This window comes from Alosa alosa, chromosome 14 (genome assembly GCF_017589495.1).
Source record: "Alosa alosa isolate M-15738 ecotype Scorff River chromosome 14, AALO_Geno_1.1, whole genome shotgun sequence".
Taxonomy (NCBI): domain Eukaryota; kingdom Metazoa; phylum Chordata; class Actinopteri; order Clupeiformes; family Clupeidae; genus Alosa; species Alosa alosa.
In genome coordinates this window covers 21,858,612-21,872,500 of record NC_063202.1, presented here as the reverse complement: position 1 = coordinate 21,872,500, position 13,889 = coordinate 21,858,612, and the positions used below count along the sequence as shown (strand labels likewise).

Sequence of the window (13,889 nt, the reverse complement as noted above, 5' to 3'; positions counted from 1 at the left end):
TCAGTGCAAGGATGCTGGCATAATCTTTAAAATATTATATAAAGAATGTTCAGGTAAAAGGAAAGACATGATTCATCTGTCCTCATAAATGCACAAGGTCCTGTCAGGATAGCCTAACCTTGTTAAGCAAGGGGTTTTGGTAGCTCACATCCTAGTGTGCTTTATGTGAGTGCAGTGGCATGTCCACCTCTTTGTCCATATTAGCAAGGGGTTTTGGTAGCTCACATCCTAGTGTCATGATGCAGGATGATTGACCTTGATGCTATTTGATATTAGATTACAAAGCTCATGTATGTGTTTGGATAAAGCAAAGTAGAAAGTTGTAGTAAGAGTAGCTATGATATGTCTGTCACCCCTGAGTCTTAACACATGGCACTGTGTAGATGGTCCTTTCAGCAAGGGTGTTTGGCCGGTGACATGCAGGGCCTGGATAATTCTATTCAATTGTTTTATACTGCATCATGTACAATAACATGGTTTTGTGCCGCTTCATCTTAACAAGGAGCACCCACAAGCAACAAGGGCAAGGAAAAACTCCCTTGGGATAGTTAGTCAAGGTGGACACTATGGGTAGATACACGGCTAAAGGGGCTAACCAAAATGCCAGTGGTCATGCTGGAAAAGTAGTCTGTAGTTGCCTTGTAAGTGTTATAGCCTACTACAATTTGTCCATAGTTTTGGCTGAGAGTATTGTTCCACAACCCACAACATCTTACTGTAGTACAGCAATATGTAGTTGTCTTAAGTTTTGGTTGTACAGCATGGGAACAGCCATACAAAGTCAAGGAGCTAAGTCATGGGGGTAACATTGGGTGGTTTGTGAGAAGGGGATGGTGGCAAGGCCTCAAAAGACAGTCAGTCCTGAAATGGGCCTCCCGTGAAGTTGGTAATCTATTCAGGAGGAATTGATGAGAAGGTAGTCAACCAGCACAAGACAGGGGTGATAGTCATCAGAGATAACTAGATGTACCGCATAGCGGTACAAAATATGACCGCCGCTCAGTCCTGTACATCCGTTCCGCGAAAATAAATCACACTTCAATTTGTCTCCATATTTTACTCCATCCCCCACTCTTGAAACTTTTGTGTATGCTTGTTTAGCATGCCTGACTGTGTGTGTGCGGCTGCACAGAAAGTAGCCTACTGGTGCTGAAAAGGTGAATAGATTGTAGAATAGCCAAAGAAGATGTAGCATTGTTATAAAACCTTTAAAATCTCTAAACAATCACAAGTAGGGCAGTTCATCACAGTTCATCCATTGTAACTGGATTGATGAAAGGTCACTTACACCTGTAGGCTACATTGTATTTGGGAAAAGCAAAAGGTATCAGCATAATGTTATTTATTTATTTATTTATTTATTTGTTATGTATTTATAAACAAAAACATCTCTGTCAGTTCCATGCCGTTTTCAACAGCTATCAAAAACAAAGGTCATTTTTGGATGGATTGATTTTTTGTGAATGTTTCTTCTTCTACATAAGATTTTAGTCATCTTTAGTTCATGTAATACTTTATTGTCAATGCACAAATTAAGTAACAGTAGTCTGAAACGTTATTGTTAATGCACAAATTAAGTAACAGTAGCCTAGTCTGAAACGAAATGCTGTTTTACATCTAACCAGTGGTGCAAATAACTGACATGTCCAAATGGGCCTTGATGAAATGCGTCGCTAGACTGTTCATACACATTTTAACGGGCCAAAGTTGAAGAGCTTTTGTCCGTTATTGTTCGTGCAAATATAGGCTGATTCATGTTCCCTTGCATTGTTTAACTGAGGTCCATGGCTAGTCTGGCTTTCATCAGACCAAGCTCAATCTTTTAAGAAATCAAAAAATAAATAGCGGGCAGATCAGGCTGGGTTCACCCAGCCTAGTCCATAGGCACCCGATATTGTTTAATTTTCCGATTGAGATATACACTCTCTGGCTATTCTAAATGCAAAAATGCATCAGGGAGTTATGACAAAACGGTAACTAACAAACTAGATCCTAATAGAAAGCTGTTAGCTTCCCTAAGCTACAGGTAGGATTATAAGGTAGGCCTATTTACAACATAAATTGTCAATAGGCTATGCTGGCGACACAAATAAAATCTCCTTTGGAAACCAATGGCTTACGCCATACAGTATCAAGCGGACTTAAACTGTCATATCGTGGCGAAAAGTTGTAATAACATTCACGCAGCTCCATGAGTCAAGGAAAGCGCGAATGAAGTAGCCACTTCTAAATGGGACCCACTACACAGTAGCTTAAGGTGTTTTGCTAAAGCAGCCATAATGAAATGAAGGTGTCATTGTTTGGATACTTCACACACACGTGCTTTTTAATTTCACAGACTACAACTACCAAGCTGTAATCAAAGCACATCGATTCCCCTCTCACACCCTGCACGCACTTAAAACAAAATAAACAGGCGTCTCAGTCTCACGCATGTATAGGCAAAACTGTATCAGACCGGTGTAACGTTGGTAAATCTTCCATTGCACAGAATGATTTTGTAGCACGTACAATAAATGACAGTCGAAAGATACAAACAGTGCTGCTATACATTTGCTTGGTATAACCGCATTTATAGTTTTCTACAAATGCAATAAATCAAATGCCTCCATCACTCAACCAACGCTAACGGTAACATTACCTAGGTCCTTATTGATATTACAAGATTAACGTACCTGCAGTAAAAACCAAGCATGTCCGATAAACATCCTCAGATTTATTTCGGCTTCAAGAAGAAATGGGAATTACACTTCATGTGAACATCGTCCTATCCTTATTAGATGTTCGCTGCGGTAAATTACAGACCTTGTATGAAGCGTCCATTGTTTTTTCCAACCCACTTTTAACTTCCAACAAAATTACGTCTCACTGCAATGATGCGCCATCTAGTGGACAAACGACTACTTCTCGCCAATACTGAAAATGCAGCCATGATGATGATGATGAATATTTATTTTGGCTTTCTTTTAATCCTACTGAATTTGTAATTATGTATCGGCCGTTCTAATACCGATAGTATGTGGGTGCCTGTGTGTGTGCATGTGTATATGTGTGCACCGCCATTTACAGGCCAATGAGTGTACAGTCACTAAATGTACACATAACCTAATTTTTTTAGACCCCCCCCATGGATGAAATTCTACGAAACTTAGCATACCCCCGGAGAATGCCAGGTCAATCATAGACATAACATTTGGTGCAGTTCTGAACATCTTAACTGAAGATAGGGGCGATTAAAGCAGAATAATATTGCATTTTCATTTTTTACCGGGGGGTGGGGGTGCAAATCACAAATGAGTGATTATGAGCCAGGTTGATGTGGGCCCTTGAGACCAACATACCATAAAAGATTCTTCATCCTCAGTGCCACGGTTCAGATAGTTATTTAGGAAAAACTGTTTTTTTTTTTTTGCGGTTCAGGGGGCCCAGCACGGGGGTGGGGGGCGGTGTTGGTGGTGGTCCCCGGGGACGAAATGAAATTTTTCCGTAAAAGTCTAGTGGGGCTACATACCCACTAAATTCCATGTACCCCGGTGGTTCGGTGTCCCGGGTATCAATGACCAAAAATTCAGGGAGTAGATGACGGGAAAAATTCTTGAATTGTGTGCATGTGTGCGTGTACAAATTTATGTTTATGTGTGTGGGTGTGTGTGTGGGTGTGTATGTGCGTGCTTGTGTGTTTGCCTGCGTATGTGTGTTTGTGCATGTGCATGCATGCGTACATATGTCTACTGTGTGAGTATGTGTCATACGTATGATTACTGTAAATGTATGTGTGTGCGTGTGTATCTGTTTATGCACATGTGTGCACATGGAATGGGTTAACATGACCCCTGGAGGCAAACATGCGGAAAAAATTGGTCATCCTAGGCCCTACAGTTCTCAAGATATTCACAGAGAACTGTGTCTGCCCTACCCTGGGGGGTCCAGTCCAGCGCGGGGGCTACAGATAAAAACAAAGAATGACGGTTCCATGCTATCCATGTGGGGGTACATGCCCACCAAGTTTTGTGTACCCCAGTCTTTCAGTGTCCCGGGAATCCTTGTTGGTGTACGTCACTAAATGTACACATAAATTATTTTATTGTAAGGCCCCCCATGAACGAAAGTACACAAAACTTGGCATGCATTCGGAGGGTGTCATAATGATCCTACACTTTTAATTTCGTGCAGTTTTGACCTTGTCAGCCAGAGATATTGTGATGAAAACACCTAATTTTTTACTTTTTAATTTTTAACTAGGTGGCACTATACATGAAATAAGTGGTAATGGGATGGGTTGACATGCCCCCTTAAGACCAACATATATAAAAAAGGTGGACCTCCTAGGCCCTACGGTTCTCGAGATATTCACAGAAAACTGTCTCCGGCCACCTACAGGCCAGTTGGTGTATAGTAACATAAATTAATTTATTGTGTGGCCCCCCATGAACGGAATTCCACAAAACTTGGCGTGCATACAGAGGGTGTCATAATGATCCTACACTTCCAAATTTTTACTTTTTTGTGTTTAACTAGGTGGCGCTATACATGAAATGAGTGGTTATGGAATGGGTTGACATGGCCCCTTGAGATCAACATACAAAAAAAAAAGGTCCTCCTAAACCCTACGGTTTTCGAGATATTCACAGAAAACTGTGAATATCTGGCTACAGATCAAAACGAAAAACGATGGTTCCATGCTATCCATGTGGGGTTACATGCCCACCAAGTTTCGTGTACCCCGGTCTTTCAGTGTCCCGGGAATCATTGACGGAAATTTGGGCATGCGGAAAAAAAAAAAAAAAAAATCTGACTAAACCTATATGACCGCCGCTTCGCTGCGCGGCAGTCATAATAATGGTGAATATGGACACAGGAAGCAAATGAGCATGGCCAGTCTAGGTGATTCACACTTAACAGATCAAATGTGTCGTATGAGCATATATAAGCTAACATGGGCTTGCAGAAATGCTAGTGCACTTTAAACTCTAGATATGTTTTATCATGACCTATTAAGTTATGTTTAGGACATGTGTTGTGGATTGCTCCACTACCCCTGCTCATCCAGCTACACTGGCTACCTATGGCGGCCCGCATCAAATTCAAGTCTCTAACGCTTGCCTACAAAGTAGTCTCCAGTTCTGCTCCCACCTACTTGAATGCCCTCATACAGACTTACACTACCTCCAGACCGCTGCGCTCCTCTGACGAACGACGCCTAGCTCTACCCACCGCACGCTCAAGCCAATCCAAACTTTTCTCATCTGTTGTTCCTCGTTGGTGGAACACACTGCCAGTTCCTACAAGGGCAGGGACATCCTTTTCCACTTTCAAAAAACTCCTGAAGACCCAGCTCTTTAGAGAACATCTACTCTCATAGCAACACTTACAACAAGTCTTACTGATCCTAGCACTCACCAGCCGTTTTAAACTGACAAGTAACTGTTAAAAACAGCACTCACCGACGCACTTATTCTTACTGTACTCTAATGTTTTTTTTAAACTGTCCTAAAATTGTGAGAATTGTTCTAAAACTTACTGTTTACCATGTTGTTAGTCGCTTTGGTTAAAAAGCGTCAGCCAAATGTAATGTAATGTAATGTAATGTAATGTAATGTATATCATGCATGTTGCTCATGGCCATTGGTGTTAGCCCAGCACTAGTTATGGTTAACTGCATGAGTGCAGCCTAATGGACAGATGGTAGTATCAAACTGCACATTTAACTGTTCAACCAAGCAGTGTTGATAGAATTGCCTTGTTCTGTACATGACATTACATTCTGTAGGCTATTTGTCCATTAGTATTGCAGAAACCACACACACACTCATTCAGAGCTGCTGTCATTTGAAGATTTAATGAGCAATAAAGACAACAAGAACTAAGAAGTGATTTGACTGTCACTCAGTGGTGGTTTGGGCTCCAAACACTTAGTGTAGTGCAGTGTTTCTCAAAGTGTGGTCCGAGGACCACTGGTGGTCCGCAAGCTATCCCAAGTGGTCCGCGAGCAGACATGTTAAAATATAATATCTTGCAAGGTTGAACCAACTTGTATGTAAATCCAAACAGTTCTGCAACATGCCTATGTAAGCTACACCAGTTTAAATCATATGAATCCTCTGACACAAAAAGGAAGGTGAGGAGGCCTATTGTGTAATATACTGTTGAAGTAGGTTTACTCTTTCTTTTAGCTAGTGGTCCGTGAGGTTTTTTTTTATTGGTTAAGTGGTCCTTGGTCTGAAAAAGTTTGAGAAACACTGGTGTAGTGAAGACGGACATTGTCATCCTGATCTTCTTTTCAATACCCTTATATAGCTCGATATTTGTTGATAAAGAATGTGTTGTGTGATAAATCTCAAGTGTCTGTCTCTCCACATGTTCATTCAAATCAGTCTTACATGACACTGTCTGGATGGTGGATTGCTTTTGGCAAGGCAGTCGTTTTCTTGGGATAGACACAAAACAGGGTTAATGGACCCTAATTTGAATTAACATACATATGCAGGTTCCAGACTTAGCCAGTGCCTGTAGTGATTGCACAATGACCCAAAGAAAGTTGGCAGTTAAAGGGGCTGCCAGGATGGTGGAAATTCTTTGCCACTGAAAACAGAAGACACATTTCCGTTAAAACATTTTTGAAAAGTATTGACAGGTTTTGATTGCTTCCTATTATACCAAAAGCTTCACCCCCTGCTCAATAAGAGTGTGTGTTTGGGTGGGTGATGGGGGTGGGGGTGGTGGCTAGATAATTTGTCGTACAACAACTACCATTCTGGGCAAGGCTCCCAATCCAGGAGACGTTCCCTTTTGCCCTATGAGGAAAGAACATGAAATGATTTCATGTTCACTTTGATACAATCACTACAACACAATACAATAGACTTTGATAATACCGTCAATTTTCTGTACATACATCTGTATTTTAATATGTATTTCATTTTTGTACATGAGATTAGTAATTCACAACTTAATTTCTGGAAATGGTGTGTATTTCAACATTAGCCTAGATTAATCTACATCACCTCTACTTCTGAGGAGTGTTGAAGTATGTCATGCATGCCTTACCTTTCTCAATCTCTCCCTCAGTACACTTTTAACCCTTACAAGCCCGACCGTTCTAATTTCGTTAAAATTTTAACGATGACCAATCATCTAATATCTCAGCTGTCCAATGACTGATTTTATTTCTGAAATCTTCCCCGTAATGCTGACAACATAAGCTTCAATTTGATATGATTGGTTAAGGGGTTTATGGCGCGAAATGTTTTGGATACTTGAAGATGAGTCGTGGAAAAAACTTTTCACTTCAGTCTTACATTTTAACATGGACCGCCAGATGCCACCTGCACTTCGTTGGAGTTTACCTCAACTGGAAACCACACAGCTGGATAAACTGAGGTAATATATATTTTACATCGTTTCTAGTTATGGTTAATCTTAATTTGTAGTCATAAAATTATGTTATTTGACAGTAATGTGCTTTCTCATCAGCGTCAACATTATGGCATAAGGGGGGCTAAGTGCATCGTCATGTAACTTTAGCTAGCTGCATTACTCTGAACTGCTTGCAGTACTCTCGTTTGCTTTTGATATCAGTTATTTTCATTTGACAATTTCATTTAAAAACCTGTTAGTATATAACCTGTAAGTAAGTTTGTTTTCTAGTACCAATTTGCTTGTTAGGTAAGCATTATATTGGCAAGTCAGTAGCTGCTATAGCATACCAAAGCTGAATAAATCAATGGGCGCCGCGTTTCTAAGTTGCGTTCTCTTACATGAAATAAGTTGAGCGATATTTTTACTCCTCTCAATATGTAGTTGTAGAAAACAAGATGTGAAATCACGGATTCTGTCAGAAATGTAGTGCTAATTAACGTATTGCCTCTCCTCGGGTTGTTACCTCGCTAGGCAGTTTGTAGTGAACTGTTTTACCTTGCTAACTTCTAAATGACAAACATCAGAAGTGCTTGTCTCAACATTTTCTAAGATGGCATGACTTGATATTCTACTCTTCTCAATATGTAGTTTTATAGAAAACATGATGTGATCACATATTATGTCAGAAATGTCATTATTGCATTTAAGCAGTTAGTTACTAGGTGAAATGTAATCTGTCTTTATCTTAATGCCAGCCAGGCAATCAGATTTAGGGTAGCTAAACCCATGTGTAATAAAATGACTTTTCATACTTCTAAATATTTTTGAGTTACTCAAAATGCTTCAATAGTTTAGGCTACCTGTTCTTGTGTATGTATGTGCACACACGCACACATCTGTAGTTTTGTGATTTTATTTTTTTAAATTAATAAATGTATTACATTTGTATGATTTTACTGTTGTTTCAGATGGAGGATGACAAGACCTACACAGACCTCCTTGCAGGCCTGAAGAGGTAGCTGACTGCTGATGAGCTTGCGCTCACAATGTTGAAGACCATGTGAGGATGGAGGAAGAAGGTATAGATTTAGGTGGCGTGCGTAGGGTGGTGTAGACTGCCACTAAAACACTGAAATAGACTTGTTATGTTGATTTTTATGTTGTTGTCCCAGGCATATGTGGTTTTACCAACCGGAACGGGTGGGAGGTTGTGGGACGTGGGGCATGGGACGAAGAGACCCCAGAAGAGTTTCACAGTTTTCTGGGATTGATCATTGACATGGGACTTCACTTCCCTCCCTAATATCCATTGCTACTGGGGAACCAAGTATCTGAAGGGATCAGGGAGCGTTGATCAAATGAGAAATACATATTGTGTACACTTTTTCTCCATTGACATTGCTGTTTCAGTAGTTTCTTATTATTTCAAGTTTGGCAATGCAGAATCTGGTGTTGAACCTAGGTTTGGTAGCTACAGCCAGAAAGACTTTGGCGAAAATCTATCACAACAGCTGGCAGGCATTTCCGTCAAAATTTAAGCCTCGCCTTCAGCTGCTCCAACTACTACTCTGTCGTCTTTTCATCAAGTACATATTCCTGTACAGCAGGAGCCAAAGAAAAATTGTTGGCTTTGTTATAAAAACAATACATAATAACACTAAAGTAGCTTGTATGGCCTGGAGTTTAGCGGTAGGTGACTGCTTTTTTGGTAAACAAAATTGCTGTCAGATTTGGCATTCTACAGAAGGGGATGCGTTTCGTTATGAGTCAGGTCTTCTGTGTTTAACCTTCAGGTTCCCCACCCCACCTTTCCCTATCCTCCTCTGTGTGTGTGTGTGTGTGTGTGTGTGAGGTTTGTGTGTATATGTGTTTATTCTCAACAGGCTTGTTCTATGTAATCCACTTTCAAATGTTTAGACACATTGATTTTTGAGTGATGTTGAAGTTGATTGTATTCCTAGCTTTTCATAAATAATACATTTTATAGATGTATATCATTTTCATATTACACTAATTTATATAAGGAAGTTGTATCTGTTGAATCAAATGTATTCTATGTCTCTATTCAGAATTGATCTTCAATACATATACAGTATACTTACTTCCTGTATTACTGGTAAGGTACATGTTTTTCTTTTATGTATTATACTCAAGAAATAAGGTTTTTTGTGTAAGGACGTCATCCAGCACCAAAAATGGAATGTTCGGCATGGGCACGAAAGGGTTAAAAGGGTACGGATTTTTAAGGTGGTACTGGCAAGCTGGACACAATAAAAAAAAAATCAGTAAAACAAACAAGCAAAAGAGACAGTATTATTAATGCTTAATGACAAAGACATGGAAGTGTTCTTTCAAACACAGGCACACCTAGGGGATGCTACTTACTTTTCTGCATTTTTTTTCTTTGTTACGTCCCTCTTTGAACGTCCCTCTTTAAATTTTCTTTTAGTTCCTGAAGTCACTGAGTATTTAAAACAATAAAAAAGTCTTATCTTAGAATCTCGTCTAAGCAGCATAAAATCATCATTACATCAGGATAAGTAAAGATAATTGTGCTGGCTCTTGGCTTGAAAGGTTGTAAAGAAACTGGTGTTGTCCATCATGAAAACCTGTAAGGGGCTACAAAAAGGTTCTTTCCAGGGCAACAACATACAACTACATACAACAATAAACAACAGAATAACCACAAGTGTCTCTTCTCAACTATCAACCACCTCCTCTGCCCTGCTGATGCTGGCCTTGGCTCTGCAGCTTTTCTCAGCCAAAAGTGGACACCATCCACCAGCAGCTGCACTAGACAGGCACTCCATCTCCACCTGCATTACACCAGGAGGACTGCAGCTCTATCACTGCATGCCAGAACAAGGCCATTTTAACCCCTGCTGCCAGCCCACCGCAGTGCTGACTCTCCTTTTTCTCCCACCTGAATGTCAACCAGGTCATAGAGTTTGTGTCAAAAGCCAAGACCTCCAGTAGCAAACTGGACCGAATGCATACTGCCCTGGTAAAGGCATGTCAAGTCAATTTTATTTATATCGCACATTTAACGCAGCTGTGTAGACCCAAAGTGCTCTAATAGAAAATTCCAATAGGCTATGATAACAACAACAATAATAATAACAGCAATAATTACAAATTATAAATACAAAAAATAAGAAGAAAATAATAATAATACAAGAAAAAAGGGGGTGGTGGGTGAGAAGGGAGGGGATTAGGGTATATTTAAAGCTAGGGAAAAAAGATGGGTCTCTAATTTATATTTAGGTCATTCCAAAGTTGGGGAGCAGCAATAGAGAAGGCTCGGTCACCTTTGGTTTCGAGACCAGAAAGAGAGCAAGGAGTTGCTGGGTGGAAGATCTAACTGACCTGGGCAGAGAGTGGGGTGGTAGGAGGTCACAGATATGCTGTGGTGCTAGACTTTTTAGCACCACAGTCAATTCAGAACTTCACAGTGTACCAGTGCAATTGAGACAACACAAGAGTGATGTGCTCACGCTTTCTAGTACCTGTTCGTAGTCTGTCTGCCAGTGGGACAGGCCAAAATATAGGGAGTTACAGTAATCCAGCCTAGATGAGAAAAAACATGAATGACTGTGTCCAGGTCCTTATGGGATAAAAGGGGTTTCAATTTTGTTCAAGATGAAAGAAGCTGCCTTTCACCACACTGCTAACTTGATTGTTAAAAGTTAAGGGAGAATCAAAGTAGACCCCAAAATGTTGTATACCAGTGTGGAAATTTGCAGACAAGGGACCAAGTGATGTATACATACACTATGGCCTACAAGGGCAACTATGATCAACACCTATCTGGCTTAGGGGTGGTGTGCACCAGCTCCAAGACAGCTGTGGTGACACCCACACTTTAAATGTGTTGATGTATAAAAAAACAACAAGAACATGAATAACCACCGCCCTATCTCCAATCTACCTTTCCTTATTAAAATTATGGAAAAAGCAGTGGCTGTACCACATGACCCTCCATGATGTCTTTGAACCCTCTTCAATCGTTTCAGAGCCTACCACAGCACCGAGACTGCCCTCATCTAAATCTTGTGGCGATCAAACCTGACCCCCTATAATAAAGTAATATAATGAAAACATGGCAGCTACATACGGAAGATGGTCAGCGTCTATAAATAACAGCCCAGGTAGCGCTGTCTCCGCCTCTCGTTTCCCTCTACCGGTGTTTCGTCTGCTGCGTGTTTGGTTCCCTGGTGTTTCCCCGCGTAGGCTGAACGTGACGACAGGTAGAGTGTTTTGCCTTGTGAGAGCGGCCTGGTTTGGTCCTTGTCTCGGACGCTCCGTGAGTATTGCCTAGCCTCAAGGAACTGTCTTTCCATTGTTCGGCAGGTTGATAACTCCACCGAGTTGTTCAGAGTTTTGTGCGTGTTTGGTCTAGTCCAAACCGAGCTCCGTGATCACTTTGCAATAACGAACTGTTTTATCATTGTTCAGCAAGCGATCACGGCAGCAAAGTTGTTGTTCCTGGCCTGTCGGCCTGTCTTGCCCCATTCGTTCCGTGATCTCCTTGCGCTGTAACTGTCATTGTTTGCAGGAGTCACGCAACGTGGGTAAGCTAGTAGTTTTGTGCGAGTTGTTTGGTCCTTTGGTGTGCACTCCATTCGCTCCGTGATCTCCTTGCATTAGAACTGTTTTACCATTGTTTGCAGGAGACACGCGACAGTAGCGAGGTTGTAGCAGCTGGCCCACTTCTCTGTGTTGTCCTGTGCTCTTTAAAAGCGCTCTTGTTGTTTAGTCGTGAGCGGCGCGACTTTAAGTTGAATATAGATTACATAGGCTACTGGGGAGGGTTTCCTTAGGGGTTTTCCTGGGGATTATTATTTTGTCTTTTGGGGATATTTTTATTTCTACATTTTCCTTTCCTCCGGCGCCGGCCTGCCTTTATTGTAATCTAATCTAAACTGTAAACTGAAAGCAATCACGTTTGTGCTCTAGTTTTGGAGAGCTCTTCTTTTTGTTAAGTGATTTTGCTATTTAATGTTATTTTGTTTATTGGTTTATCCACACTGGGAGCTTTGAAGCAGTCGGCTATGTTATAGTAGCCAATTAGTTATAGCCTAAATAAAAGGTCTTGTTTGTGCTGCACTTGAGTAGCTTGTAATAGCAGCATAATTTGTTTAACCTGATACATACTGTTTGAATTTATTGTGGCCTTAGGCCGAAGAGGTCTTTTTTGACCGAAGATACTTTTCCCTCTCGTTTTTGGACCTTTTTGCGTCTTGCCTTTTTGCATTTTTGTCGAGGCTACCGCCTACCGCCTCCTAGTGGCCTGACCTAAAAATAGGCTGAATGGACTGCTACTGCTGTTGTGGTGATTTGTTTGCTTGTGTGGTGTTCATGTGTGTCCTGAACAATATATTCCATTTTTGAACACACCTGTTTGCATTTCTTTTAGTTGGAGTTAAAATCATTTAATGTTTTGTGGTGCTTTATAAAGCCATTTAGTTATTATTTCTTAACTTTAGTTTATCTTCACTCTTTCTGAGTGGTGGTGGATAAATCCACCTGGCGCCCAACCGTTACGCTACCCCACTACCGCCACAATCTTCAATGACCTTTGCATAGCCTCCACCAACGGCCCCATCATCATATGGAAAGATCAGAAAGATCTTTGCAGGTCTTCACCTTGATGTGGATGGCTGTATCATCATGCCATTCCCAGAGGTACGCAATCTAGGTGTCACCCTAGATTCCAAACTATCATTCCAGTGCTCATCAAAAGAATTGCCAAATTTGCCTTCTTCCACCTCAAAAACATCTCAAGACCCTAGCCATCTCTCTCTAAATAAGTGAATCAGACACCATTCCATGCATTCACCACCTCCCGCTGGGACTACTGCAATGGTCGCCTGTATGGTCTGTGCAGCAAGGCCCTGGGCAGAGTACAGTGTGTTCAGACCTCAGCTGACAGGGCTCTAACACATACAAAACGGTGGCATCACTTTACCCCTACGCTCAAGTAGCTTAACTGGCTCCCAGTCAAGTTACACAGCACATACAAAATTATGCTCTTTACTTATAAATCCCTCCATGCACTTGCTCCCCAGTACCTCTCAAAAGTCCCATACCCCCCTCCCAAGTCAAGGTCCCTGAAGTCCTCTAGCAAGGATAGGCTTGCCGTACCCTATACCAAAGTAGGGGACACAGCCTTCTGTGTAGCTGCCTCCACTCTCTGGAACAGCCTACCTCTCCATCCACATACATAGGTTGTGTTTCAAAAATCATCTTATCCATCTTATCCATTCGCCTACCCCCCCGTAACCCTCCTTGTAAAGCATCCTTGGGTATCTCGAAAGGCGTTATATAAAACAAAGCTGTTATTTATTATTATTATTCAGCAATTTATACTTGTAGGTCTAGAGCAAGTCATACAACCAAGTTTGAGATTATGATAGCTGAAAGAGTTACCTTGCTCTGTTATGTCCTCCAAAAAAAGGGTTACCATCCCCCCTGGCTTCCCTCCCCCTCCACCACTGCAGCAGAGGCCTCCTCCTCCACCACCGCAGCAG

The 13,889-nt window shown here is 41.3% G+C and overlaps 1 long non-coding RNA gene across 2 annotated transcripts; it reads left to right on the top strand.

The window, feature by feature from the left end:
* The first annotated feature begins 11,534 nt into the window (after nucleotides 1-11,534).
* LOC125306838 lies at nucleotides 11,535-13,889 on the top strand. Of its 2 annotated transcripts, none has more exons than XR_007195609.1 (3): nucleotides 11,535-11,606; nucleotides 12,846-13,044; nucleotides 13,860-13,889. It is a non-coding gene; the product is annotated as an uncharacterized LOC125306838 (long non-coding RNA). The 2 variants fall into 2 exon arrangements; XR_007195608.1 differs by having other exon boundaries at nucleotides 13,817-13,864.